This window comes from Muntiacus reevesi, chromosome 22, assembly GCF_963930625.1.
Source record: "Muntiacus reevesi chromosome 22, mMunRee1.1, whole genome shotgun sequence".
NCBI lineage: Eukaryota > Metazoa > Chordata > Mammalia > Artiodactyla > Cervidae > Muntiacus > Muntiacus reevesi.
The window spans coordinates 17,685,714-17,710,867 of NC_089270.1; positions in this window are offsets into that span (position 1 = coordinate 17,685,714).

A 25,154-nucleotide genomic window follows, 5' to 3' on the forward strand; every position below is an offset into this window, starting at 1 on the left:
ATATTAAATCTCACTGTCAAATATATATTAATGTAAGTACATATGGATTGGTATACATATCTATTTCTAGCAATCTTTCTTCCACCCCTTCTTGCTTGAACAGTAGCTATGTCAAAAAAGCAGACATGGCTATTTAAAATGGTAAACATAGTTGGGTTTCAATTGAGTTGTGACAAATCAAAAGAATAACAGTATCCTTAAATTCAGAAACCATGCTACAATCCCAATCCCCAATTTCCCAAACAGTCTTTGCATATCCCCAAAGCACTGTATGATTTTCTATCCTGGAGACCTAGACCAGACCATGAATGAGCTTCACTATCTCTTTTTTTCCCTTCAAGGGTTATTAATCCCCAACTGAACATTTCTCTGGTTCCTACTTGACTTTTCAAGAGCAGCCTGTGTGTCTGCTCAGTCACTTCAGTCATGTCTGACTCTTGGCGATCCCATGGACTGTATCCTGCCAGGCTCCTCTATCCATGAGATTTTCCAGGCAAGATTACTGGGATGGGTTGCCATGTCCTCCTCCAGGGGATCTTTCCAACCCAGGGATCGAACTCTCATCTGCCTGTGTCTCCTGCATTGCAGGTGGATTCTTTACCATGGAGCCACTTGGGAAGTCCCAAGAACAGCCTAGTCTCATTCAAAGAGAGATGCTCCCCTAGCCATGTCCCACTGTGCTAGATGTATCCCAAGAAAAACAATAAAAGAGAATATCTGCCTAAACTTTTGTCTATTTTAAATACTTTATTGAAAGGCCCATTTAAAGATTACTCATATCCTTTCGGGCTTCCCTGGTAGCCCAGCTGGTAAAGAATCCACCTGCAATGCGGGAGCCCTGGCACACATCGCTAGCTACGTCCTACTGTGCTAGCTAGTGCGTCCTAAGAAAAACAATAAAAGAGCATATTTGCCTAAACTTTCACCTATTTTAATTCTTTTACTGAAAGCCCATTTAAAATCACTCTTATCCTTTCACTCAGATACTTTTCTCACCTTATAGCATTCCATATTTGCCCGCGTTCATTCTGCTTTAGCCAAAATGGCCTTGCTTACAAAGAAGAAGTCCTCTGCAGCTTGCTCAAAGCCTGACGTCTGCCTTCTCTGTGACACATGGTCCTAGCTCAAAGGTCTACTGGGAGGGTTAGAAACCCAGATCCCTCAAGCATTAGTAATACACAGGTTTTACTGTTCCTAATGGGTATTTCTACTAATTAAATGTTGTCTCTGTGTATATCTCTGTGTATACATAGCATACAAGTGTGCTATGCCAAGTCATGCTAAGTTGCTTCCGTCGTGTCTGACTCTTTGCAACCCTATGGACTGTAGCCCACCTGACTCCTCTGTCCATGGGATTCTCTAGGCAAGAGTACTGGAGTGGGTTGCCATGCCCTCCTCCAGGGGAACTTCCCGACTCAGGGACTGAACATGTATCTCTTATGTCTCCTGCATTGGCAGGTGGGTTCTTTACCACTAATGCCACCTGAGAAGCCCCCACAAGTGTGCTAGGCCATGATCAAAATAGAAATATACACTTAATTTAAATAAAATAAAAAGATAATTCTAACATGATAGATTTTACTCTAATTGAATAGGTATGCAGGAAGAATAAAAACGTATATGAGCACATTTTAGCTTTATAAATAAAGTTATCATTGTTTAATGTTCCTTTAAGATGCTTTCTAGAAAGGGGATTAACATTTGCTAACTTTCATTTAGCTTCCTGACAAATAAACCCTAAATATTACACAGAGTTGGGTTAAACTAATTCCTTTTAGTCAGAAATTAATCTTGGAACCAAATGACTCATTGAATAGTTTTCAAAGAATTTGTATAATCTGCATAATGTATATTGCAACAAAATGTAAAACTGGTTGAATCCTTTGTCAGTAATATGATCAGTGTCTATCTACTGAAATATCATTGAGTCAACCCTGCTTAGAATCTGCCTTCCAAGCAAGAGACATGGATTCAATCCCTGGGTCAGGAGATCCCCTGGAGAAGGAAATGGCAACCCACTCTAGTATTCTTGCCTGAGAAATCCTATGGACAGATGAGCCTGGAGGGCTACAGTCTATGGGGTTGCAGAGTTGGACATGACTTAACAACTAAACAACAACAGTTTACTGGAAAAGGTGTGAATTGGGATTCTTATCCTTAAAACAAAAGCCACCATCTCTGAGCATTCAATTCAGGAAGACTGCGTGTGAAATTGTGGAAGGTCAAGGACACTATCCAGCCAGTAAAATCAGATGAATCAAATATTTATTTTGGATAAGAGAGTTTCTTTTCAGCTCATCTCAGAATTAAATAAAATTAATTTCTATAATGTTCTAGTTATGGTACCACTATGTGAGTTCACTCACTAAAGCATTAGTTAATTCATGTGATCATTAAACATACATTTATTCAGGGCCTACTATGTGTCCTAATTAAGAAGACATATATTTATATTTAAATAGGTAACTATTAATAGAATATGAGTAAAATAACAGAAAAATCACAAGATATTTTGGGAACATAGGGAAGAGGTTTTTAATTCACCCTGAAGGGAGATGCCAGGGAAGTCTTCTAAAGGGGAGACAGCTGATAATAGTTTTAAAGTGAAAGAAAGTGGAAGTCGCTCAGTCGTGCCTGACACTTTGCGACCCCATGGACTATACAGTCCATGGAATTCTCCAGGCCAGAATACTGGAGTGGGGAGCTTCCCTTCTCCAGGGGATCTTCCCAACCCAGGAATCAAACCAGGGTCCCCTGCATTGCAGGCAGATTCTTTACTAATTGGGCTATCAGTGAGTTTTAAAAGCTGGCACTGAAGGAGAGGATAAAGCATTACAGAAGCATAGATGTGAAACTCAGTCGACTGTGTATGCTTGAGCAGTTCTGTATCATGTCAGAACACCAGTTTCAGGCAAAGAGCTGCATCAGATGACACTGGAGAGATAAACCAGGACCAGAGAACCAGGGACTTCTTGGCTACCCTAATGAACTTGGATTATATCCTGTCGGGGATGTGAAGTCATTGACAGGATTTCATTAAAGGAGCTTCAGAGTCAGATTTGAAATGCTGATTATCCCCTCTGGTGCCTGTGCAGAGGGATGAGATCTGAAGCAGAGAAAACTAGAGCAGGTAAGTGATGCAAAAGATGTGAGAGTGGCCTAAGGAGAGATTTAGGAGGAGTCAGAAGCCAGACAGAGGCAATAGAGTAAAAGAACATGGGGTGTTTTCAATAAATATTTAAATTTTAAAGTTTGCAAGGCTTAGTGGGTAATGAAAAATGGATGTTGGGTTTGGAAGTGAAGAAAAGAGCACAGTCTTCTTGACAGTTTCCTCCACTGAATTCAGTTCAGTTTAGTCGCTCAGTAGTGTCTGCCTCTTTGTGACCCCATGGACTGCAGGACGCCAGGCCTCCCTGTCCATCGCCAACTCCCAGCATCTACTCAAACTCATGTCCATTGAGTGGGTGATGCCATCCAACCATCTCGTCCTTTGTCGTCTCCTTCTCCTCCCGCCTTCAATCTTTCCCAGCACTGGGGTCTTTTCAAATGAGTCAGTTCTTCACATCAGGTGGCCAGAGTACTGGAGTTTCAGCTTCAACATCAGTCCTTCCAATGAATATTGAGGACTGATTTCTTTAGGATGCACTGGTTGGATCTCCTTTCTGTCTAAGGGATTCTCAAGAGTTTTCTCCAACACCAGAGTTCAAAAGCATCAATTCTTCAGTGCTCAGCTTTCTTTATAGTCCAACTCTCATATCCATACATGACTACTGGAAAAACCATAGCCTTGACTAGATAGATCTTTGCTGGCAAAGTAATGTCTATGCTTTTCAATATGCTGTCTAGGTAGCTCATAGCTTTTCTTCCAAGGAGCAAGTGTCTTTTAATGTCATGGTTGCAGTCACTATCTGCACTGATTTTGGAGCCAAAAATAATAATCATAATAATAAAGTCTGTCACTGTTTCCACTGATTCCCCACCTATTTACCATGAAGTGATGGGACCAGATGCCATGATCTTAGCTTTCTGAAGGTTGAGTTTTAAGCCAACTTTTTCACTCTCCTCTTTCACTTTCATCAAGAGGCTCTTTAGTTCTTCTTCACCATCTGCCATATGCAGATGGTGTTATCTGCATATCTGGGGTTACTGATGTTCCTCCTGGCAATCTTGATTCCAGCTTGTGCTTCATCCAGCCCAGCGTTTCTCATGATGTACTCTGCATATAAGTTAAATAAGCAGGATGACAATATACAGCCTTGACATACTCCTTTCCCGATTTGGAACCAGTCTGTTGTTCCATGCTCAGTTCCAGCTGTTGCTTCTTGACCTGCATACAGATTTCTCAGGAGATAGGTCAAGTGGTCTGGTATTCCCATCTCTTTAAGAATTTTCCACAGTTTATTGTGATCCACACAGTCAAGGGCTTTGGCATAGTCAATAAAGCATAAGTAGATGTTTTTCTGGAACTCTCTTGCTTTGTCGATGATCCAACAGATGTTGGCAATTTGATCTCTGGTTCCTCTGCCTTTTCTAAATCTGGCTTGAACATCGGGAAGTTCACAGTTCACATACTGTTGAAGCCTGGCTTGGAGAATTTTGAGCATTACTATGAGATGAGTGCAATGGTGTGGTAGCTTGAATATTCCTTGGCATTGCCTTTCTTTGGGATTGGAATGAAAACTGACCTTTCCCAGTCCAGTGGCCGCTGCCGAGTTTTCCAAATTTGCTGGCATATTGAGTGCAGCACTTTCACAGCATCATCTTTCAGGATTTGAAATAGCTCAACTGGAATTCCATCACATTCACTAGCTTTGTTCATAGTATGCTTCCTAAGGGCCACTTCACTTCACATTCCAGGATGTCTGGCTCTAGGTTAGTGATCACACCATCATGATTATCTGGGTTGTGAAGATCGTTTTTGTGTAGTTCTGTGTGTTCTTGCCACCTCTTAATATCTTCTGCTTCTGTTAGGTCCATACCATTTCTGTCCTTTATTGTGCCCCCCTTTGCATGAAACTTTCCCTTGGTATTTCTAATTTTCTTGAAGATATCTCTAGTCTTTCTCATTCTATTGTTTTCCTCTATTTCTTTGCATTGATCACTGAGGAAGGCTTTCTTATCTCCCCTTGCTATTTTTTGAAATTCTGCATTCAAATGGATATATCTTTCCTTTTCTCCTTTGCCTTTCACTTCTCTTCTTTTCACAGCTATTAGTAAGTAAGATGTCCTCAGGCAGCCATTTTGCCTTTTTGCATTTCTTTTCTTGGGGATGGTCTTGATCACTGTCTCCTGTACAATGTCACGAACCTCTGAGCATAGTTCATCAGGCACTCTGTCTATCAGATTTAATCTCTTGAATCTACTTGTCACTTCCACTGTATAATTGTAAGGGATTTGATTTAGGTTACAACTGAATGGTCTAGTGATTTTCCCTACTTTCTTCAGCTTAAGTCTGAATTTGGCATAAAGGAGTTCATGATCTGAGCCATAGTCAGCTATTGCTTTTGTTTTTGCTGACAGTATAGAGCTTCTCCATCTTTGGCTGCAAAGAATATAATCAATATGATTTCAGTGTTGACCATCTGGTGATGTCCATGTGTAGAGTCTTCTCTTGTATTGTGGAAGAGGGTGTTTGCTATTACCAGTGCATTCTCTTGGCAAAACTCTGTTAGCTTTTGACTTGCTTCATTTTGTACTCCAAGGCCAAATTTGCTGTTACTCCAGGCACCTCTTGACTTCCTACTTTTGCATTCCAGACCCCTAAAATGAAAAGGACATCTTTTTTGGGTTTTAGTTGTAGAAGGTCTGGTAGGTCTTCATAGAACCGTTCAACTTTAGCTTCTTCAGCATTGCTGGTTGGGGCATAGACTTGGATTATTGTGATATTGAATGGTTTCCCTTGGAAACCAACAGAGATCATTCTGTCATTTTTGAGACTGCATGCAAGTACTGCATTTCAGACTCTTTTGTTGACTATGATGGCTACTCTATTTTTTCTAAGAGGTTCTTGCCCACAGTAGTAGATATAATGGTCATTTGAGTTAAATTCACCCATTCCAGTCCATTTTAGTTTGCTGATTCCTATAATGTCAATGTTCACTCTTGTCATCTGTTTGACCACTTCCATTTTGCCTTGATTCATGAACCAGGTTCATATGCAATATTGCTCTTTACAGCATCGAACTTTACTTCCATCACCAGTCACATCCACAACTGGTTGTGTTTTTGCTTTGGTTCCATCTCTTCATTCTTTCTGAAGTTATTTCTCTACTGATCTCCAGTAGCATATTGGGCACCTACTGACCTGGGGAGTTCATCTTTCAGTGTCCTATCTTTTTGCCATTTCATACTGTTCATGGGGTTCTCAAGGCAAGAATACTGGAGTGGTTTGCCATTCCCTTCTCCAGTGGACCACATTTTGTCATAACTCTCCACTATGACCCATCTGTCTTGGATGGCCCTGCAGGGCATGGCTCATAGTTTCATTGAGTTAGACAAGGTTGTGGTCCATGTGATCAGATTGGTCAGTTTTCTGTGATTGTGGTTTTCAGTCTGTCTGCCCTCTGATGGAGAAGGATAACAGGCTTATGGAAGCTTCCTGATGGGAGAGACTGCCTGGGGGGAAACTCGGTCTCCTTCTGATTGGGCCATGCTCAATAAATCTTTAATCCAATTTTCTTTTGAAGGTCAGACTGTGTTCCCTCCCTGTTATTTGACCTTAGGCCAAACTACAGTGGAGGTAAAGAAGATAATGGTGACCTCCTTCAAAAGGTCCCCTGCAGGCACTGCTACACTCAGGGCCCCCAATCCTGCAACAGGCCACCAGCGACCCACGCCTCCACTGAGACCCTCGGACACTCCCGGGCAAGTCTGAGTCATCCATGGGGTCACTGCTCCTTTCTCCTGGGTCCTGATGCACACAAGGTTCTGTTTGTGCCTTCCAAGAGTCTCATTCCCCAGTCCTGTGTAAGTTCTGGTAGCTCTACTGTGGGGTTAATGGTGACCTCCTCCAAGAGGGCTTATGCCAAACCCAGGTCTGCTGCACCCACAGCCCATGACACTGCAACAGTCCACTGCTGACCCATACCTCCTCACGAGACGCTCAAACACAGTTCTATCTCAGTCTCTGTGGGGTCTCTAGATCCTGGTGCACTTGAAGTATGTTTGAACCCTCTAGAGTCTCTGGTGGGTATGGGGTTTGATTCTAAACATGATTTCACCCCTCCTAGCATCTTGCTGGGGTTTCTCCTTTGCCCTTGGACGTGGGGTATCTCCTCACTGTCGCTCCAGCACTGCACAGCCACCGCTCCAGCGCCATCACTCTACTGAACTCAGAATCATGCTTTTCTTTCCTTATTCAGGTCACATATGATTCTTTCCTGAGTGATAAATACCAATCTCCATCTCTTTATCTGATGGCCAGCAAGGATAGGTGTCTCATCTGTGGATTGGTCTGGTTGTTGCTGCATTTTGACTTGGGTGAAACATTTTTTCTCTGATGATAGGGAAGGGGAGCAGTTCCTCTGGAACCTGAAAGCAGAGATAGTACAGAAATGTATGTGTGTGGTCTTTACTGAAAAGATTTCTACCACTGAGAGAACATTTGAAATATCTGATGTAAATTTCTTGACCAGGACCAGAGTGTCCTCTGCAAATATGCCTAAAATGCACGGTGATGAGGCAAGCTTCATAACCTTCAGCTCAGGAAGAGTTTTTATTTAACATTGGATTCCCTGGTGGCTCAGTGGTAAAGAATCAGTCTGACAATTGAGGATATGCAGGAGATGCAGTTTCGATCCCTGGGTGGGAAAGATCCTTCAGAGAAGGACATGACAACTCATTCCAGTATTCTTGCCTGGAAAATTCCATGGGCAGAAGAGCCTAGTTGGCTACATCCATGGGGTTGCAAAGAGTCGGACAAAACTTAGTGACTAAATAATAAAAACAAAGTATGGATTATGGTAGGAAAGTGGGATATTGCTTTAAATGAGGTAGACACCATACTGCACTTTTTCCATGGAAGTCCCTTGTTTTCAAATGAAAAGAGGGCAATCCCTGGTTTTTAACACTTTCTTGGAGAAGGAAATGGCAACTCACTCCAGTGTTCTTGCCTGGAGAATCCCAAGGATGGGGTCGCACAGATTCAGACACGACTGAAGTGACTTAGCAGTAAGACAGTTAATCTTTCCCAATACCAAGACAATTTTTATTTTAGTAGAGTGTGGCTTCAAATTTTTGAATGTTCACTTCCTGGAGGGCATTATGGAAAAATCAGACACTATCCATCAAATTCTTCCGTAGAGTTTATGCCAATAAACCTTTACATTAAAAAAATGACAGGTTTCTAACTGGAGTTCCTGCATATGTCACTCAAATAGAGAAACAGAATTCACAAAAAAACACAGGTTCAGGGAGGTGTACTTTTCAATTAGTCTGAATTTCAAACAATATGAATTACATATAGAGTATCTCATACTGGAAAGATATCAAAGAAACTTACATGGTGACTACAGGAACTTGGAATAGAAAGTCTGTGTTAAAGATAAAATTGTAGAAATAATAAATATTCTAACAGTAGGTTTGGGCTTCCCTGGTGGCTCAGAGAGTAAAGAATCCACCTGCAATGTGGGTGACCTGGGTTCAATCTCTGGGTTGGGAAGATTCCCTGGAGGGGGGGATGGTAACCCATTCTGGTATTCTTGCCTGGAGAATCCCCGTGGATGGAGGAGCCTGGTCAGCTACAGTCCATGGGGTCTCAAAGAGTAGGACACGACTGAGTGACTAAGCACACACATAGAAGTAGTTTAGGACTTCCTGGTGGTACAGTGGGTAAGAATCCACCTGCCAGGATGGGGAACACAGGTTCAGTCCCTGGTCTGGGGAGATTCCACACGCCATGGGCAACTAAAACCTGCAAGCCAAAAGTACTGAGGCCTGTGTACCTAGAGCCTGTGTTCCACAGCAAGAGAAGCCACTGCAGTGGGAACCCTGCGCACTGCAATGAAAAGTGAGCCCCTGCTCACACCAACTATAGAAAGCCCATGTGCAACAAGGACCCAGTGCAACAACTAGGGCCAATTAATTCATTCAACCAACTAATAAGCTAGGGTCAGCCCTCTACCTCACTTTAACGATGAAAACACAGTTTTGAGACACAGCCACCAGAAGTTGTTACTTTATGTGACCTGTCAGAAAACTTCTTGGGTTCTAGAGGATATCAAGGACATCTCCCTTTCTCTTCCTTTCTGATAAGAATATTTTAGTGAGTGTTTTTCAAATTGTGTATCATCATTTGTTAGTGTAAACTTAGTTGATTTTTTACATATTTATTCTGAACCAATAAAAAAGAACAAAATAGACTGTAATAGAAAAAACTAGAAAACAGCATGTGACTCATATAGTATTTGTGTGTGTGTGGATAAAATTAAGAAAATTAAAGACTACTTAATCTTACTTGTATGAAATTAAAATTATTATAAAATATATTTTCTCTTTTCTTCCTTTCAATTATAGTCCATTCTATTTGCATGTGTGTCTGTGTGTGTATTATTGGCTTGCAGTGTGTAGGTTGCGGTCAAAAACATTTGAAACCCTTAATCCAGACTGAGAAAAATTAAAAGTGGTCTCTTTAAGACAAAAGAAAAAAGAGAAAATGGAGTACTCTAAAAATAAAAAAGTTAAAATCTAATTTAACAGTTGACTCACATTTATATTTAGGGAAATGGCTAGAATTAAGACAGAGGCAAGCAAGTGATGAATTCCCAGGTGGCACAGTGGTAAAGAATCTGCCTACCAGTGCGGGAGACACAGGAGACATGGGTTCAATCCCTGGGTCAGGAAGATCCCCTGGAGGAGAAAATGGCAGCCCACTCCAGTATTCTTGCTTAGAAAATTCCATGGACAGAAGAGCCTGGTGGGCTACAGTCCCTGAGGTCTCAAAGAGTCAGACACAACTGAGCACACACACATCATCAAACAAGTCATGGGTTAACAGAAGAACCAGGAACTACATAAAGGTAAAATAAAGAATGATATGCCAATGTACATAGAACTTGGCTTGAAATAAGTTTGTTTCAATAAAAAGGTAGATGAGATCAATCAAGAATATTCTGAGAGGGAAAAAGTGTTAAAGATGAAAGAAGAGAAGTACATCAAAAAATATATTGGTGAAGCTAAAAGTGTTCACCAAAAAGTTTGAGAAGTAATAGAGAGGTACAAGGAGAGTCAGAAGGGTGGATTGTCATTAGAGACAAGAATGGCAAACAGTTTCAACATTCCCCCAAACTCTACAAAATTCCCACCCCCCAAAATCTCTTAGGAGAGGATGCCACAAAACTTCAAGAAAATGTCTATTTGCATTCCTCTTCCATTGTAAAACCTCCCTTTGACCTGTGTTTTATATTTTACATTGAGGTAAATTGAAATTAATTTTAAAATTCAAACTTTGTGATTCTGGGGACAAACAAACATTATAAAACCAAGATAAAGAATCATATATAAGGTACGGGTTTTCTTATGAACATTAAGGACTTGAAAGCAATCATCTTTTTTGTTAAAACTTCTTATATCAGAGCATTTGATTCAGTCTTGGGTAACAGAAAAACCTCCTTTCTCTCTCTCAATCAAGAAGTATAGGCGTAAACAATTCAGGGTCCACATGATACTCCACAGGCTTCCCTGGTAGCTCAGTTGCTAAAGAATCTGCCTGCAATGCAGGAGACCCATGTTCGATTCCTGGGTTGGGAAGATCTCTTGGAGAAGGGATAGGCTACCCACTCCAGTATTCTTGCCTGGAGAATCCCCATAGACAGAGGAGCCTGGCGGGCTGCAGTTCATAGGGTCGCAAAGAGTCGGACATGACTGAGTGACTAAGCATAGCACAACACAGGCACTCCACAGATGTTGTTTTTTTCATTTATTTTTATTAGTTGGAGGCTAATTACTTTACAATATTGTAGTGATTTTTGCCATACATTGACATGAATCACTCCACAGGTTTTAACAACGACCCAGGTCCCACTGTGTTACTTTCTTCCCCAAGGTCAACTCATTATCCAATATGGTGCTAAGTACAACAATGGGAGACATAGGCACATCCCTTGCCTTTAAGGACACGTCTCAGAGGTTCCACGTATTGTTATTATTCAGTCGCTAAGTTATTTCCCACTCTTTGTGACCCCATGAACTCCAGCACTCTAGGCTTCCTTGTCCTTCACTATCTCCTGGAGTTTGTTCAAATGCATGTCTATTGATTGGTGATACTATCCAACCGTCTCATCCTCTGTTGTCCCCTTCTCCTCCTGCCCTCAATCTTTCCCAGCATCAAGGTCTTTTCCAATATATTACTTTCCATGTATTAATTACACTTATATCCCATTGACTAATCCTTGTCACCTAACCACCTACCTGGAAAAGAAGCTAAAAGAACTGGTCTTTATTCTAGACTGTTTTGTGCCCAGCTATAAATTCTATATATCTTAACAATGTCTAAAAGAATCTAAGATCATTATCATCCAAGTAAAAATAGTCCCCTTTTCAGGATGATCTATCTTTTCAATTTTCCTGGGGTTGGGAGGTTTTCTAGGATATGACTTTCAGTACTAAAAGTGAGAAAATCCTGGGTAAACCAGGGTTAGGTATCACCCTACCTTTGACCTAGTAAAAAAGATTATATACTTATCTTCAACAATGTTACCAATCCTAAAACCATGTTCAGAATACCACAGCTTTCAAAGCCTGAAGTTGATTTATTGAAAAATGTCCTCTGGGATATTTTCTTCTTTATTTCATTCCTCCAAATAGTTAAGACTCATTTGGAGAAGTGTCTGATGAAGTAAAGCAAAGAAAAAAACCACTCTGAGAGTAAATCCAAAATACATTTCAAAAAAAAATTTTGAACACTTGATAACAATGTTGAAATAAGACTCAAGTCCTCTCACTGGAATACTTAGAAAGGAAATAATTGCAAAGGAAAACATGACTTGCTAGTTTATAGGTATAAACCTAGTTTCTTAAATCAATGTAGCTTAATTAACAGAAGGCACCAAATGTTAATAAAGTTATATTTAGTTCCTTTGAAAACAACATTTTTAAAATAACACTTTCTCAAGCAAATCTATCTTTGATTTGTGTGTCTTAAGGACACATTTCAATTTTCAGTAAACCTGCATTATTTTAAAACGGTGAATCAGAAACAGTATTGTCTAAGAGATTATTCCCCGTTACAGTCTCTGGAATTGTCCAGAACTGCAGCTTCTATAACAAATGATAAAAGGCAACGAGCACTCACCAGGTGGGGAGATCACATTGATGGCTTCACTAATGACAGCACCAGCTCAGTCTGCAAGGTTGTGGGACTTCTTTGCAGCCATGAAGGGAAGGCTCGCCAGGGGCCCACTCCAACTTAATCTTTCCTTGTCAAATCTGGACCATATTTTATTTCACAGAATCAGAAGCAATATCTCAGAACACTTGCTTCAGGGAAAGACTTCCAGATTTGAGTGGAATAGGGCAATTTCATAGGACATTTCAATCAGGCAACAGATTTGTACTATCAATGGAGAAGTTAATGAAAACAAGTTCCCCCAAAAAAGAACTCGCTGTGAGTCGGTGTGTTAGACCTTCCAGCACTGAGAGTTTGTTTTTTTCATTGACAGGTAGGCAAAGAAAAATCATTCTACTATTGGGAAGGGAAAATGCATTTTATCACCCTATCATATGTGAATACAAACTTCTTCCAGAGTGAAAACATGAGAAACTAATAAACAACTATTTATCAAAGGAAGAGGAGGCAAGAGTTAAGCCTTGAAAAATTTTGCTCCCAAGCAAAATTTCATCTTGCATTCTGCTTTGTATAAAATACATATGATTTTGTTTAGGTTGTTCTAGTTCCAAGAAAAAAAAAATTAGTGAAGACCTTTGACCTTACTTTGTAGTTATTATGATATGCTCTTATCCACTTCATAAATGGAAGGAGTTTTGTTTTTACTGAAGCAGTAGGGTAAATATTAGAAGGAGGCAACCGTTTTCCTTAAGGCACAAGCAAAGTGCTTCTTAATTTGCTCTGTTAACTTGTTCTACCACAGCATAAAGAAAGATAGTCTCTTCCATTAAAAAAAAAATTATTTAAGATCTGGTTTCCTCAGTGTGTATGCCCAGAAGTGGGATTGCTGGGTCATATGGCAGTTCTGTTTCCAGTTTTTTAAGAAATCTCCACACTGTTCTCCATAACGGCTGTACTAGTTTGCATTCCCACCAACAGTGTAAGAGGGTTCCCTTTTCTCCACACCCTCTCCAGCATTTATTGCTTGTAGACTTTTGGCTAGCAGCCATCCTGACTGGTGTGTAATGATACCTCACATATGGAATTTAGAAAGATGGTAACGATAACCCTATATGCAAAACAGAAAAAGAGACACAGATGTACAGAACAGACTTTTGGACTCTGTGGGAGAAGGTGAGAGTGGGATGTTTCGAGAGAACAGCATCAAAACATGTATATTATCTAGGGTGAAACAGATCACCAGCCCAGGTGGGATGCATGAGACAAGTGCTCGGGCCTGGTGCACTGGGAAGACCCAGAGGGATCGGGTGGAGAGGAAGGTGGGAGGGGGGATCGGGATGGGGAATACATGTAAATCCATGGCTGATTCATGTCAATGTATGACAAAAACCACTACAATAAAAAATAAATATTTATTTATTTATTTATTTATTTTTGACTACTCTGGGTCTTCGTGGCTGTGAACAGGCTTTCTCTAGCTGGGGTGTGTGGGGGCGGCTCTCTAGTAGTGGTGTGCGAGCTTCTCACTGTGGCTTCTCTTGTTGTGGAGTACAGGCTTTAGGGCATGTGGGTTCAGTAGTTGTGGCCCATAGCTTAGTGGCCTAACAGCGTATGCAATCTTCCTACACCAGGGATTGAACCCGTGTCCCCTGCATTGGCAGGAGGACTCTTAACCACTAAGCTACCAGGGAAGTCCAGGGTCTTCCATTTTTCACATCTCTTCATATAAAGTATATGTAGTAAAGGATAATTATCATTTTACAGCAGCTCATAATTTTCAAAGCAACCCTTCTAGATTATTATTATTTTGCCTAGCTTATATAGAAAGAAATTGAGGTGCAGGACCTTCAAACATCTTTCCCAAGATCTCACAGCTGGGAAGAGACTGAAAATTTCATTTTTCTAAACCTAAAATCAGCATTGTTTCCCCATGCCAAAAATTCTATTTCAAATGTTTTCAGAAATGTTTTTGTTCTACTCATCAGAAGACAAAAATAAAACCAGATTAATGTTCATTCTCTGTTAATACAAAAAAGAGACATTAAATATCAATGATCTTCAGCAAAGACCTGCAGGAACCAGAATCTAAAAAGGGACACAGATGTGCACACCCACACACCCACCCACCCACCCACACACACACACACACACCCCAAACAAAAGGAAGCAGACAATCGACTCTCTTGGAGTATAGGGGTATATATGCTGTCCCTCTGGGCATGCGCACAGTCGTGTCTGACTCTTTGTGACCCCATGGATTGTTAGCTCACCAGGCTCCTTTGTCCATGGTGTTTTCCCAACAAGAATACTGGAGTGAGTTGCCATTTCCTTCTCCAGGGTATTTTTCTGACCCAGGGTTTGCACCCACATCTCTTGCATCTCCTGCATTGGCAGGTGAGTTCTTTACCAACTGAGTCACTGGGAAGCCCATTGGAGGTTTAATGAAACCTATAAATCTTTTCCACAGAAAAATGCACATGCCACATGCATTTCTTTCTGGGAGTCCATAGACTGCTCATATTATCCCTGAAGAGTTGTTGGCTATATTTATTTTCAATTTTTTTCTTTCTATTTCAGTTAGATACTTTTATTGATATATACTAACATTCCAGGACCCTTTTATTCTCTCCTATTCAATTTAATGTAAATTTCATCCAGTAAGTGTTAATATTAGATATTATATATTTTATTTCTAGCATTTATTTTTTTAATGAGAGCTGTCATTAATCTGCTGAAATATACCACGTCTTCACCAGTCATCCCTCTTTTTCCCATAAATGCTTTAACATTTTTGCAATCATTGCTTTAAATTGGTTCTTCTCTTTACCCCATTCAAAGCAGGAAACCACCCCTGATTTAGAAGCTCTGATATAGAAGCTACCATAGTTTTTTGCTCACTTGTGAAAGTTCTATTTCCTTCTAGAATTCAGTTGATCAGAGCTTCTCATATCTACTTCTCTTTTCTAGTCTCGTGGAAATAATAGGCTTTTCTGTCTGTCTGTGGGTTTCTTGTTGCTACAATGACAGTGAAGTTCTTTCCCATCTTTCTGCACTGGTGGTGGAGCACCAGGACCTGGTTCCTTTTTTTTAACCATTAAAACTCTAGTGCGTATCTGTAGACCACAAGTAAAAATGGAATGAAGATGTTTTAGATGTGTGGAGCAAATAAAATATGATATTCACAGTTTATAGGGTAAAATGCTAGATGGTAATTTAGGACCAGAATATTTTTCGCGATGTTTTAGTTAAGGGTGTCATTGTCTTTGAAAAGTCAAATGAAGTTTAGTGATAAAATCCATCACTTAGCATTGTTCTTTGATCAGAACAAGTAGGTAGTTGGGGGAATTCTCTCAGGCAACAACCTAGGATAAAGAGATAACACTCTAGGTTTTGAGAAAGATGGCTGTTACTTTTGAAATCCAAGAGATCAGGAATGGAGAACATGAAGAAAACACTCTCAATAGAGCACTTATCCGGAGAAGGCAATGGCACCCCACTCCAGTACTCCTTTGCCTGGAAAATCCCATGGACGGAGGAGCCTGGAAGGCTACAGTCCATGGGGTCACTAAGAGTCGGACACGACTGAGCAACTTCACTTTCACTTTTCACTTTCGTGCATTGGAGAAGGAAATGGCAACCCACTCCAGTGTTCTTGCCTGGAGAATCCCAAGGACGGTGGAGCCTGGTGGGCTGCCATCTATGGGGTCGCACAGAGTCGGACACAACTGAAGCGACTTAGCAGCAGCAGCAGAGCACTTATCCCTCAAAGACTCAAGGTTCTCCAGTAACATCTACAGCTGGGTTGGGTTTTCTTTGGTGATTGTCTGTTTCATTTCCAACTCTTTTATGTTTATCCCATTCTCTTGGTAAGATCTGAGAGAAGACAGAGTTTGAAAATGAAGACCAAGTGTCCCCATGCCAAGTGGCAAGAGATCTGTAACATCTGATAATCAGGCCAAGGCTGGCATCTCACCATGCCAGGTGTTAATCTACTGGTAGCAATGCATTGGATTATTTATCCATGCACTCTTTTTTTTTTCCCAATGGGTTTTGTCATACATTGATATGAATCAGCCATAGAGTTACACGTATTCCCCATCCTGGTCCCCCATCGCACCTCCCTCTCCACCCGATTCCTCTGGGTCTTCCCAGCCCACCAGGCCCGAGCACTTGACTCATGCATCCCACCTGGGCTGGTGGTCTGTTTCACCATAGATAATATACATGCTGTTCTTTCGAAACATCCCACCCTCACCTTCTCCCACAGAGTCCAAAAGTCTGTTCTGTACTTCTGCGTCTCTTCTTCTGCCCTGCATATAGGGCCATCGTTACCATCTTTCTAAATTCCGTATATATGTGTTAGTATACTGTAATGTTCTTTATCTTTCTGGCTTACTTCACTCTGTATAATGGGCTCCAGTTTCATCCATCTCATTAGAACTGATTCAAATGAATTCTTTTTAACGGCTGAGTAATATTCCATGGTGTATATGTACCACAGCTTCCTTATCCATTCATCTGCTGATGGGCATCTAGGTTGCTTCCATGTCCTGGCTATTATAAACAGTGCTGTGATGAACATTGGGGTGCACGTGTCTCTTTCAGATCTGGATTCCTCAGTGTGTATGCCCAGAAGTGGTATTGCTGGGTCATATGGTAGTTCTATTTCCAGTTTTTTAAGAAATCTCCACACTGTTTTCCACAGTGGCTGTACTAGTTTGCATTCCCACCAACAGTGTAAGAGGGTTCCCTTTTCTCCACACCCTCTCCAGCATTTATTGCTTGTAGACTTTTGGATAGCAGTCATCCTGACTGGCGTGTAATGGTACCTCATTGTTGTTTTGATTTGCATTTCTCTGATAATGAGTGATGTGGAGCATCTTTTCATGTGTTTGTTAGCCTCTGTATGTCTTCTTTGGAGAAATGTCTGAAGAACATAGGCAAAACACTCTCCGACATAAATCACAGCAGGATCCTCTATGACCCACCTCCCAGAATATTGGAAATAAAAGCAAAAATAAAGAAATGGGACCTAATGAAAATTAAAAGCTTTTGCACAACAAAGGAAACTATAAGTAAGGTGAAAAGACAGCCCTCAGATTGGGAGAAAATAATAGCAAATGAGGAAACAGACAAAGGATTAATCTCAAAAATATACAAGCAACTCCTGAAGCTCAATTCCAGAAAAATAAATGACCCAATCAAAAAATGGGCCAAAGAACTAAACAGACATTTCTCCAAAGAAGACATACAGATGGCTAGCAAACACATGAAAAGATGCTCAACATCACTCATTATCAGAGAAATGCAAATCAAATCCATGCACTCTTTTCCCAAAACTTCTTAGGTCTCCTAATCTGAAAAGCACATGTGTATTAAAATAAAAGAAATTCAGTCTTTCCTTTATACATTTTGCCATGTTATTTTATTGAATTGAAAATAAGTATGTTTTAAAATACTAGCAAAAATAGAATAGAATACAAATGCATTGAATAGTGTTGAAGTGCCCACTTAGCTCTGACTCGTGGATTGTGCCACATGTCCTGACCCCCAGAAGGCAAATTATGAGATTATCTGAGTTAGCAAAGGGTCTAATAGCCTATATCAGGTCCATTCGTCACTACTGCCAAAGATACTACTCTAAAACTAAAATGTTGATATCAATACTGTTGTGTTGGAGTTGATGTTGTTTTGCTGACATTGGCATCATTTTGTTGGCATTAAGCCTGTTGGCCTAGTTCCTCTGTAGGCAATCATTATTGCATCTAAAGGATTTATTCAATGCCTGCTTCATTGTATTTCTCTGTCGGACCTGCTCTTTAACATCTGACAATATGTGATAAACAATGGTGGTAGCCAAAGACCCAAATAGGGAAATAAGCTTTCAATAAATATACATGCATGTAGAGAGAGCAATACATTCATTGCAATGGGTTGACTGAATATAAAATTATGGAAGGAAAAAAGTCAAAGGAAATTTTCTACTCTTCCATTGGGTTCTGAAAGGTTTCTCTGAAATAGCATATCCAAAGCACTAAAGAAAAGACAGTGTGCAAATTCATGATGATTTCTAAGCAACTTAGAAGACTGGGATTAAAAGGTTACTTTTTTATTTTTTCATACAATTTTAAAGGTTACATTCCACTTACAGTTATTATAAAACATTGGCTATATTCCCTATGTTATACAATACATCCTTGTTGCCTATCTTACATCCAATAGCTTGTACCTCCCACTTCCCCAACCCTATAAAGCCCCTTTCCTTCTTCTCCCCACTCGTAACCACTAGTTCATTCTCCATGTCTGTGTGTCTGCTTCTTTTTTGTTATAATCATTAGGTTTTTGCATTTTTTTTAGATTCTACATATAAGTGATATATCCAGTATTTGTATTTCTCTGTCTGACTTATTTCACTTAGCACATGTCTTCCAATTTCAGTCATGTTGCTGCAAATGGCAAATTTTCATTCATTTTATGGCTAATTAGTACTCCATTGTGTATATATACCATATTTTCTTCATCCATTTATCTGTTGATGAGCATTTTGGTTGCTTCAACATCTTGGCAACTGTGAATAATGATGCTATGAACACTGAGATGCTTGTATCTTTTTGAATTAGTGGTTTGGTTTTTTTTATTTGTTTTGTTTTTTCATATATATATACCCAACTGTGTAACTTCTAGATCACAAGGTAGTTCTATTCTTAGTTTTTTGAGAAACCTCCATACAGTTTTCCATAGTGGCTCCACCAGTTTATATTCTCACCAACAGTGTACAAAAGTTCCCTTTTTTCCACATCCTTGCCAGCTTGTACTATTTGTATTTTAAAAGGTTATATTAAACAAAATATATGTAAGTGGTCGAAAAGGGAGACTGCATGATATGCAGAAGATGGGGAGCAATTACCTCATTCATAAATGATTACCACAGCTGACTAATATATATTAAGTATATTTCAATCAGACAAATAAATCCTTACTTCTGTAACATGACTTTATGTGACATGATGCTAAACTGACTGATGAGGCTAGGTAAAGTTAATTTTGGACATAAAATGACACAATTAGATTCACTTCCATAAAGCAAACTTCTTTGCCTCCAAATCTTCAACCCTTATTCCACATCATGCCCTCAGCTTAAGGACTGAGGACAGACCCCTGTGCTTCTGAGAGGGTAACAGGCAGGAAGGCCAGGGGTCTCCAAGTGGAGGAAATAGGCTGCAAGTGTCAGACATTTTTTATCTCTCTCTTATGTGGCAGGAGGATATAAACTATAAGTGTCAGATCTTTTTCCCTTCTCTATACAAAATTAAAAGGAGGTTTCTCTTAAAATTCTGTGTTGCTATGACAACACCTGGTTCCACCTGAACTTAACTTTTCTCAAACCTTGAAACAACCAATGCATTTTTCTTATGGAAATGTTTTTCTTTAGCTATGTTAATGAACTATGTATTTACCCTAGACTCTCTTTCTTCAAGTTGTTTCTGCTTAAGACTCAGAACCCATAAGGGCTCAACAAACCAGTATGTTTTATTCATACATTGCTCTCCTAATCTATGTTAATGAAACTATATATTTACTTGGAAACCTACTTTTCTTCAAGATTCATGTCAATCATTTTATGGCCCGGGATGATGCACCTTGTGCCAATGTTATCTCAAAATGCATGTTGTGGGTGAGGAGCCTGGGGCCACTCTGAGTTTCGAGACATTTCTTTCTCTAATTAACAGTTTGCTGATAGGTATACAACATGCTACTAAAGGCTAGCAGAGGGGCACTCTTTCTGCCCTCTTCTGATGTCTACATCAGAAACTTTCTCTGTCTCTGTCAGGGAAAGCACACTGACTGAAACTGCCCACAGTAGCCAGGCCCCATAGTAACCATTTGTATGAGGTGTTTTACGACAGGTCCTAGAAAGGAACAGGAAACTAAGCCACCACCAACCGGAAGAGCTTGGGAAAGGTCAAGAGGAGACACCACATGTCTGACCACCTCCCAGAATCCTTGTCGCTGGCATCCATCTTGGCTGAACAAGGCATGCACCACCTGGAAGGACTCTGGGTCTAAATGATTGGCTAAAGACAACCCGGAAACTAATCCCATCACCATAAAACCTGAAACTGTGAGTCACATGGCAGAGCAGTTATCCTGGGTTTCCTTATCCTACTGCTCTCTGCCCGGGCACCCTTTCCCAATAAAATCTCTTGGTTTGTCAGTACATGTGTCTCCTCGGACAATTCATTTCCAAGTGTTAGATGAGAGCCCACTTTTGGGCCCTAGAAGCAGTCCCCCTTCCTGCAACATCTCCTTTATACTTTAATAAAACTATATCACACAAAAGCTCTGAGCAATCAAGCCTCATCACTGGCCCTGGATTGAATTCCTCTCCTCTGGAGGCCAAGAATCCCAGTGTCTTTTATGGCTCAGCAACAGCCTTTCACTTCTCAGGTCAACTCTTTCCTGGACACAAGTCCCACTTCCCTTATTTCATTGAGAAGAATACAACTTTCAGTCAACTACTTTGTCCAAGGATTTTGTTTACTTTAAAGTACATATAAAATTTAACAAAATATAAACTACTTAGGGATAAATCTAACAAAATGTGTAAATGATCTGTATGTAGAAAACTACAAACTAATGAAAGAAATCATAGAAGATCTTAATAAATGGATTTACATTCCATTTTCATGAACTGAACACAGGGAAGCAATATGTTCATAATATCAGTTCTTCCCTACATTATCTATAGAACTGATGCAAATTCCAGTAAGTTATATTATGGATATTGTCTAACTGATTCTAAACTGTATATATGGGAAACAAAAGACCCAGAATAGTCAATACAATACTGAATGGGGAAACAAAGTTGGAGGACTGACATTATCTGATTTTAAGATTTACTACAAAGATGCAATAAACAGGACAGCATGGTTTAGGGGGAAAATACATATACATCTATAGTACAGAATTAAAATCCCAGAAGACACCTATATGAATATATTCAACTGATCTCTGGCAAACAAGTAAAGTCTAAATGATGAAAAAAGGATACATTTTCAATAAAAGGTCTTGGAATAACTGAATGTATATATACAAAATACTAAACTTAGACATTACATTTTTCATAAAGATAAAGCCAAAATCGATCAGAGACCTTAAACATAAAACCCCAGGCCACAAAACTTGTAGAAGATAGCAAACGTGAAAATCTAGCTGATGCTGGGTTTGGTGAGGGACATGTTAGACAAAATATCAAAGACACAGTCCATGAAAGAAGTTCAACTTTATTAAAATCAAAAATTTCTGCTCTGCAAAGTGACCTTTAAGAGAATCAAAAAATCAGCCACAGATTCAGAGATATTCAGAAAACACCTATTTGATAAAAGACTTGTTTCCAAAATGTGCAAAAGACTCCTAAAACCAAATAACAATAAAAAAAAAAACACCCAGTTTTAAAATGGGCAACAAATCTGAACAGATACAGTTCCAAATAAGATATGTGGATGGAAAATAAGCATATGAAAATATGCTCAATATCATGTTATTAGGTAATTGTGAATTAAAACAACAAGATACTACTACACACCTATTAAATGGAAAAAATTTAAAAAGCTGACAACACCAAACTAGCAAGGATGAGAAGTAACAGAAATTCTCATTCATTGCAGACAGAAATACAAAATAGTACAGCTACTTTAGAAAACACTTTGGCATTTTCTTGCAAAGTTAAACATAGTCTTACCATACAATCTAGCAATCATGCTCTTAAGTATTTACTCAAATAAGTTGAAAACGTATGTCCACACAAAAATCTGCACTTAAATGTTTATAGTAGCTTTATTCATAGTTGACAAAATTTGGAAGCAACTAAGATGTCTTTCAGTAGGTGAATAAATAAACTGTGACATTCATACAATGGAATATTATTCAATAGTAAGAAGAAATGAGTTATCAAGCCACAGAAATTCATGGAGGAAACTTAAATGCATATTTCTAATGGAAAGAAGCCAGTCTGAAAAGGCTGTGTATGATTATTGTACAATTTGTATGAATCATACAAAATACTGTATGATTCCAATTATATAACATTTTGGAAAAGCCAAAATTATAAAGATAGCAAAAATATCAGTGGTTGCCCAGGGTGGAATGAACAAAAGGAAGGATAAATATGTCAAGTACAAGGGATTTTTAGGGCAGTGAAACCATCCTTTATGGCACTCTATCATTGGATACATGATGCTACACATTTATCAAAACCTATAGCATGCTAAAGCACAAAGAGTGAATGTCAATGTGTATAAATTTTTAAAAATCATTAAGGAGGCAAAGGGTCCCAAAGAAGGCTAAAGATTGTAACAAGAGACTCTAACTGTATAAAACAAGACTGGGGACAAGCTGTTGTCTTAAGTAACACTGGAAACGAATCTATATGACTAAAGGCAAATAGAACTGCACATAAATGTAACCTAGTTAATGAAATTGTTTCTTACAAAATACTACTATATGTATACATGAACAAAATGAACAAAATGACTTAAAACAAGGTGAAAGTCAGGCTTTTCACTGTTGGAGTAGGAATTGGCAGATGAACACAGGGAGGGGGCTAGAATGATCCATGTGCCAAATGAATTAGAATTGGAGGCATCAGTAAGACCTCATCTTTGACTTAATAAACAGATTTTTACAAATAGAAATATTTATGGGTATATGTGCCATGCTGTGCTTAGATTCTCAGTCATGTCCGACTCTTTGCAACCCCATGGACTGTAGCCCACCAGGGTCCTCTGTCCACGGGGATTTTCCAGGCAAGAATACTGGAGTGCATTGCCATGCCCTCTTCCAGCAGATCTTCCCAACCAGGGATTGAACCTGGGTCTCCCACACTGCAGACAGATTCTTTACTGACTAAGCTGACACAGGGAGCTCAACTCTGTGCTCTGTGACAACTTAGAGGGGTGGGATGGGGTAGGGGATGGGGAGGAGGTTTAAGAGGAAGGGTACATATATATACTTAAGCTGATTCATGTTGTTGCATGCCAAATGTCAACACAATATTGTAAAGCAATTATCTTTCAATTAAAGCTAAATTTTAAAAAAAATTAAGGTAAAATAAAGATACTGTAGATGTCAAGAAAAACAGTGGGGTAGGGGTACATTTGTATAAATTCATTGCTTTTTAATAAGATAAAAATTAATATTCATCAAAAAAAGAAAATGATACTCTTTCAACAAATTGTGCTATAATAATTGTATACTTGCATATGAAAAAATCTTTGATTTACAAAAGTTGATTTTAAATGGATTATAGATTTAAATGTTAGATATAAAACTGAAAATTTCTAGGAAAAAACATGAGAACGTATTTATGATTTAGTTAGTGTTAGTCGCTCAGTCATGTCTGACTCTTTGCAATCCCATGAACCCACCAGGCTTCTCTCTTCATGGAATTCTCCAGGCAAGAATACTGGAGTGGGTAGACATTCCCTTCTCCAGGGAAACATCCCAACCCAGGAATTGAACCTGGGTCTCTAACATTATAAGCAGATTCTTTACCATCTGAGCCGCCAGGGAGGCTGTTTATGATTTGAAAGTAGACAAAGACTTAAGACACAAAAAGTTTAAGAAAAAAATCTCCATCATTATGTTGAACAAAAAGAAAATCCAATGTGTTTATGCATAACATAGGACTCCATTTTTATGAGATATTAGAAAATACAAAACAAGTCTGCACTGACAGCAGGTCAGTGGTTAGCTGGGGCTGGGGTTTGGGGTTAGGGGCTGCCTGGGATGGGACACAAGACAACTCACTGGGTGTTAGAAATATTTTATATGATGATTGTGGCGGTAGTCCTATGGGTAAGTCATTTGTCAAAACTCATCAATGTACATTTAAAATGAGTATATTTTGTACATAAATTACACCTTTTAAAGTTGATTTTTAAAAAACTACAGAAAGTCCTTTGTATGTTTTCCTTTTGCACTTTAAATTAAAGAGGGAGTAAAAAAATAAGGAATGGCTGAGAGATGAACCAATCGTTCCCACCCAACATGCCCCCACTCCCTACTAAGAAGGACATTTTTTAAGAATCAGAGAAACTATTTTAATTGGTTACATTTGTCTCATATGGTTCACAGGAAAAATTTTCAATCAAAGTGAGAGAATTTGTAAATGTAACCCAGGCCCAGGAAGGAGGCAAATTGTTATTTACTGTAATTAGGCCATGGTTTTTGTTTTGGAAGCGATAACATAAACTTCAGTATTCTTGAAACTAAGTGATTCTGAGAAGAAAATCTATTTTTTCTTTTCTTTCTTTTTTTTTTTTTTTTTTTTTTTTTTGTGGTAGCAAATATATTTGTACTTAGTTTAGGTTAGAAACAGCAAACTGAGTGATAGTCATTGCTGATGGAGAATTAAATTAGAAATATTTCCCTTCTCCATCATCCATTACTGATGGCCCAGGGCACATTCCTCTCTCCCCCAGAGCCCAGTCAAGCTCAGGCAGTTGACCATACTTTGATATTCAAACACAGTCTGAGTGTGCAAAAAGAGGGAGGTGACCAGGAGTTGGAACTTTATTTTAGAATGATCTAGAAGTGGCAACATGTCAATAAATTATGTGGCCCAACCCTGCAGGAAGGAACCCTGCCCACAGAGTGAGAACACTGCAGAATTTCATGGGAAACAGGGTGTGGATCTAGGGAGGGGTGAAGAATTGGGGCCATTAGTGAAATAAATTGGTTGCAATCATTCTTCATGGATGCAGTTATTCAAGTTCCTCCCACATGCAAAATCTGCTCAGACCCATTCCAGGATCCACAAGTTTTTTCGCTTATGGTCTGAAGCTCAACATCCTGACACAAATCACGTCAG